Here is a 6,613-nt window from a genome sequence, read left to right on the forward strand (position 1 = left end):
TGTTATTGCTAAAAGCAAGGCATGTTTTTTTGACAAAGTTTAATTTCTCATTGAAGATACTTACTTATTCCCGTTTCACAGAAAGAGTGTGTACTGGAATTTTCAGCAGGCTGGTTTCTTTATAGACGCATACGAGTTCTACGGGTGTTAAAAAATCCCCATGAAAAGATGGCGCACTGTTAACCGGAAACCCATGAGGCAAAACAGAAAGAAGATTGCCCGGAAAATGCTCCAACAAACGTCGGCAGCGCACTTTAAGATGCTTGACGTGACAATGACAGATGATTTTTTAAAGACTTCGGTAACATATTTTTTTAGGAACTTGTGTTTCACGTTTGAAATTTCAACAGCGTTATCATCGCGTTGGAGAGTGTGACATCCTCTGTATAAATCGTTGACATCTGTACCGCACTCAGGGAAAACTTGCATTTCTTAAATATGAGTAAAAGGGAAATTTTATTTTGTTCTTCGAAGAAAAGGACCCAACTGGCTGCAGATAATTTTAAAATGCTATGTACGTGACTAAGATTTTACCAATTCGAATTAGTTAAAATGTTAGTCAGGTATTCAAATTGGTAAAATGTTAGTTATTTTGTGACTGATTAAAAGCCTATTATTAAGTATTTTACTTTACGGATCTTTTAAACTAGAAATTTGTGTTGATATCTAATAATCATAGTGTTGGCTCATGGACGGAGCACTTTCTAATTTGCTAGAAAATTTTTCTAGCATTCAATTTTTTAAATTGGCTGCATTCTGTAAAATTTTTATTTTGGTAAAATTTATGCAAGTCTTCAAAATTTATTTAATACTCTATAAGACCTATGAAAATTGATTGCTTATATAGATTCAATGCAAACTCTATTTAAGGATTTACTACATAAAAAATATTAAAATTTTTATTATAAGCACTTTGTTAATTTATATTAACGTCAGTGATGTTATAAATATTCATTGAAAGAGTATAATTTTCTACAGTTGTTACGCAACTCTAGAAAGGCTTTCGTGAAAGCCTTTCTAGAGTTTGAGTAAAAGAAGCATTAAGCATTTCAAAAATGTTACTTGGCATTTTAAATGTAAATTTTCTCTTGATGGGATGATACCTTTGAAATTTTGGAACAAAAGTTATGCTTAAAAAATAACCTCATAGGTTACATTATTAAAACCTCAACTGTAATCTAAATTTAAATCGAAACCGAAGCTAACGTTGTACTGAGATTTTATATCGATATTCAGAAAAATTATATCGAATAGTGTTTATCTTAAAACTTCTTTCCTTTGACTACCTAAAAGGGGTCTGGTGAACAAGTTGTTTATAAATACAAATTCCATTTTTTTATTTTCTAAATTGGAATCACGGGACTTTTAGCAGTCTAGGAAGGGTTTTATAATTTTGGTGATTGATTTAGAATGAATTTTCAAATAATTATACTTAGTACTTCAGAAATCTTTTAATTTAAGTGTTAAGAGCTGACTAATAATAAATAATTAACTTCTAAATAGCTCAGGACAATATGCCTGCGTAAGCATAAATTTAAATTTGAAGATATTAATTTAGTTTACTTAGTATTTTAACTAGTCAAAATTAAGAATAGCTATAGGCAAGAAATGATAATCCTTTTGATTTCCTTAAACTTTTATTAAATAGGAAGATACCGAGCAGATACCATCACTGGAATTAGTCGATCTAAAAAATAAATGGCATTATTAAGTTCAGAGACTATATTAAGTTCACTCATTTTCATATCCACTAAATATAACTGCAAGGAGAAAGCAACATAAGTGAATAATTCAGAAGTCAAACAACAAAAATCAGCGTTATATTTTTAAAAATTTTCACTGGACTAGTTTCGATGGTTTTACCGAACCACCGTCCTCAACTGTAAAACCGCAAATGAACGAGATTGGATATAATGATTAAATAAGATAAGAAAGCCTGGACAAGAATAACCAAGTGGCGCCATCTGTTGAGGAACCAGAACTAAAACATAATTTCTTTAAAGGCCGAAGGCAAAGTTGGATTGGAATTAGGATCGTTAACTAGAACAGAAAGATTTTTTTGATTGTGAAATGCCTCTAGAAAATTTGACGAGTTTGTTGTTTGACTTCTGAATTAGTATATGTTCGGCTAGTTATTGTGTCTTAGTCATGAAAGAATAAGTTTTTATAATTTTTCAAAATACGTGATAAATATTTACCTAATGTAATTTAAATCGCAGTTTTCATATGCAGAATGTTTTATACAGAGCACTGTTTTATTGTCTGTATAGACCCAGCAGTGGCTGTTTGGCTGAAAGTACGAATTAAGTACTTCATTACCAAGTTCAAATTACAGTAAATAAACAGAGATCTAGACTAGAAGAGAAACACGCTAATGTGACAATCAAAATCGTAAAAAACAACCTTATATTTAGCGTAGATACAATGAAACACTCAATCGATTTCGAGGGCAGCTAAAGGTCCCTCCTCATCAGGAGAAAGAAATACATAGAAAGAAGAAAATAGGAATCACAGAAACACGTGGTGCTTATCAGCACTGCACGTGGTTATAACTAGATTTTTAATCAGAGTTGCACTGGCCGCCTACTTTTACTGAGCCAGGCTGTCTGATCAAGCATAAAGAAATATTAGCGAAGTTAAAATAGGGAGCGAGGGGCAAATGCACATTACGCTCAAAACCTGAACTTCAAATAATGGAAAGCAACCACTGAACGGATTTTTATACCCTCTGGTAGTACCAAGTGCGAGGAGCAAACAGAGATCTGCTGCAGGATTTTTCGTGATCTTCCCAAGCATATAATATGAACAATACGCATTTTCTTTAAAATGAACGCTTTAAAGTAACCGTCATCTTATACAGGTAGTTCTTAGTGCTTTATCATAATCAATAAGTCAGATATGATTATTACTTAGTCGTTGGCAGCACAGCCATAATTACAACTACGAAAGTAATGCCAATGACATTTTAGGTTATGCGTGCTAGTAGGGTACATGCTAGCACACTAGTAGGGTACGTGCTAGTAGAGTACATGCTAGTGTTATTGTTAATATTTTGGAACAGCACCTCTTGAGAATAATATTTACTTGCACAAAAAGAATATTTAACCTCTAAGTAATATACCGGTTACTGTAATAAATTAACTTCTAAATAATTATATCTATGTAAACAAAGATGTAAGAACGAAAAAACTTTATCGAATTTACCACTGATTTCATTTTCCTTGAATTAAGGCATTTCGCCTGAATTCAGGGACCATAATAAAATTGTATCATTGTAAATATTATTTCATTGCTTATTAATTTGTCACAAAATAACCATAAATAAAAATTATACATTCACTTTTCCTGCAAAACGGTATGAATGTTTTAGATGACATCCAATATTTTAACGAATATTTTACAAAGCATGTGTCTTTTAGGAGAGTTGACTTAACAGTTTATACAAAATTTTTAGGTTTGATGGAGGTTTTCAACTATTTAGATTGCTTAAGAGGTTTTTATTAGCACTTAAAATTTTTTATTCCTTACAGTCCTTAACAAACAGAATCAGAAGTATTGAGTTTTTGCATTAGAGCTAAAATACAACACTATAAAGCACTCAAATCTAATACGAAATAAACCGGAGCTTTCAAATTTGAGAGACGTGTTAAAAGTGATGCAAATTCTTTTATAGAAGTTTGGGTGCCAAATTCAGTATATAATTTCAGCATCCATGATTTAAGTATTTAAAATTTTAGTCACGTTTTTCATGAAATCTCTGAGCACTTTCATGCAAAATTACATTATGAAAATTATTCACTTTTATATGGTAACACTTACTTGGTATTACCTGAAGAGACCTTAACTAAATTGTTTTCGTACCCTCGTACAAAATTTGTCTTTATTTACTAATAATTTTTTATTTATCGTTTTAATATTGTATTGCTATTAATTCTTTTCGTATGTATGCTTTTTTTTCGGGGGGGGGTAGGTTTTGTCTCGTACATGTGAAGTCGTCTTGTATACAAAAATTTGAATCACCTTTTTAGAAAATTCAGTCATCTTATATGTGAGACCATCTTATATGTGGCCCAACCCGGTATGTTGAAGCTCTGCCTAAGACATCTGTTTGATATAAGAAGTTTTGAAAAATCCGTAAGAGCAGCAGAGAATAAACATTCATAAAAGAACATTTTGAATACTACATAAATTATAAACGTTCGCATAATTTTTTATGCGTTTGGCAGCCAGCTAATTTCTTTTCCTGAAAGGATGAAATAACGCTTTGCTACGCAAAACAGTTACAAATGGGAGTGCAAATAGCACAAAAATAGCTTACTGTTTCAGAATTTTTTTTCTTTTCCACCAATTAAATTTAAAAAAAAAAACAGAGCATTCTCAGTCCATAACTCTGTGAAAAACTCAAGGCCTTTTTGTCATCATATGTCATCATTATGCCAAGAATATATATAAATTACCGGGCCTTGAAAAATGGATGTTGTTACATCCAAGCATAATTAAGTAAAACGTTGCATAGCAGATACAGAAAACTTTTGTTTAAAACCAGAAACTGGCTTGGTAATTTTGTCATTTCAAACCAATATTTCTCAACTTGTGTAGCAGTCATGGAACTGCTGATAAACTAGCATAGACTCAGCTAGAGATTTATCGAGGTAATACTGAAAGGACGTCTTCTGCTAACCCAATATAACCCATAATCCGAGAACACTCATAATAAAGGAGGAGAAAAAACCGCCTAGTATTAACAATTTACCTGTATTTTTAAGGAATTTAATCTGGAGAACAAGTTTATTTCATTACGCTGTTTAAATCAGTATTTAAAACAAAAACTAATACCTTTTATTAAAGTTCCAATTTGAATTTAACGTCGTTTAAATTAAATCTGACTTGCGTATACAGAATGTCTCGTACTTGAATACAAGAACTTGCGATTTGCGTATACAGAATGTTTCGTACTTGAATACAAGAACTTGCAACTTGCGTATACAGAATGTCTCGTACTTGAATACAAGAACTTGCAACTTGCGTATACAGAATGTCTCGTACGGATCACTTTTCCATTACTTATTGAGGCCCATTTGTGGTTCTTGGATGAAATCATGAAGTAAGTTTTTAATGTTAAGCCCAAATCACAGTGATTAATTGTGTTTACTGTAGTTTACGTAATTGTACTATTTATAATGTGACAGTTGCAAAGTTTTCCCTCAAATGAGCATTTGAAGAGACACTTATCTTATGCCAGTAGCTACTTCATTTTTTACCACTATCCAATAGATCGAATATGATTATCACTTAAACGTTAGTGGAATACCCATAAACTTAGATACAAAAGTATTGCCAATGAGATAATGATTTGTGGCTGTACTAATATGGTATATATGGTAATTTTCAGGGGTTTTATAAGAAATAAGAGATTCTTTCTTATATTTTGAGAAAAATCGCTGCGAAACAAAAATTTAATGTATGTCCACTTAATTTATACGACCCAGCAATTTGCTTTTAATGGATAATTAATAATTCTTACATATTCCGGATTATGCGGATATAGCATAATCCAGATTACATGAATATTGCTCAGTTTGCTAATTCTTACCCAGATCTAACAACTGTTCGCTAAGTGCTAAATTTCTTATTCGCACTGATTCTCTTTCATCCTTATTTTCTCTTAGGAATATCTTCTCATATAATAAATTAATTGTGACTTCCCATGCTCTTCTTAAAGCCTTAATAATAAAGGTGTTGATGTTATCTTTTCTCATGTACGTGGCCACACTGGCAATCTAGGAAATGAACGGGCTGATTGGTTGGCAAAACAAGCTACACATCTTCAAGTAATTACTCCAATGATACTTCCTAAGTCATTTTATAAGAACAAAAGTAGGGAGGATACAATACTCGAGTGGAATGAACTATACAGGAATTCTACTACTGCCTCTTTGACTAAACTATATTTTCCTTCCATTCCTCACAGACTGAATAATAAACACTTTTTCTGCAATTTTGAAGTTACTCAATTTCTAACTGGACATGGTAAATTCAATTCATATCTGAAGAGATTTAGATTATCTAGTACAGACTTGTGTTCATGCAGTTTCGGAAGAGTGCAAAATGTCGAACATTTGTTGTTCTATTGTTCAAAGCTCAAGGAAGGACGAAAGGAACTCATTTCTAAGTTAAACTCTGTGAATATTTCATTTCCTCCCCCTCTTCATGTTTTTGTTCAACATAAAATGGGTTTCTCTTTTTTCTGTAAATTTATCTCTTACGTATCATCTGTGAATTTGTAAGTTTATTTTATTTTGTGTTGTGTTGTTGTATTTTTTTTTTTTACTTACCTCTGTAAGCCTTGCGTAATACTATGTGGTGCACAAGGACTTAAAATTTTCAATTAAAAAAAAAAATCACTTCTTTCTATTTCCGCGCTGGAATGCAAATTAGCTCTCGTACATTTAAACTGAGATGTTTAGATTGTAAGACTGAACGTGTTCTGCCTCTCGATACCGCTTTAGTAAATGGTGTTCCTATCTTCAGTTTCCATTCAATAGGTTGAAAATTATCCAGGTAACTGAATATCAGTGGTTAATTATAATACGAAAGAAAATTTTCTTTTGAC

At 31.9% G+C, this 6,613-nt stretch overlaps 1 protein-coding gene across 1 annotated transcript in view; it reads right to left on the minus strand.

Annotated features, from left to right (window-relative positions):
• Positions 1-208, minus strand: part of LOC118194156 (epithelial sodium channel subunit alpha-like) — a 120,687-nt gene extending 120,479 nt beyond the window's left edge. Inside the window, exon 1 of the mRNA XM_035365351.2 lies at positions 65-208. The gene's annotated coding sequence lies outside the window, so the exon portion shown is untranslated. The remainder of the gene's footprint in view (positions 1-64) is intronic.
• Between the last annotated feature and the right edge of the window lie 6,405 nt (positions 209-6,613).

This window comes from Stegodyphus dumicola, chromosome 6 (assembly GCF_044657685.1).
Source record: "Stegodyphus dumicola isolate Sdum_Otavi_A_Nest chromosome 6, ASM4465768v1".
In the NCBI taxonomy this organism is placed as follows: domain Eukaryota; kingdom Metazoa; phylum Arthropoda; class Arachnida; order Araneae; family Eresidae; genus Stegodyphus; species Stegodyphus dumicola.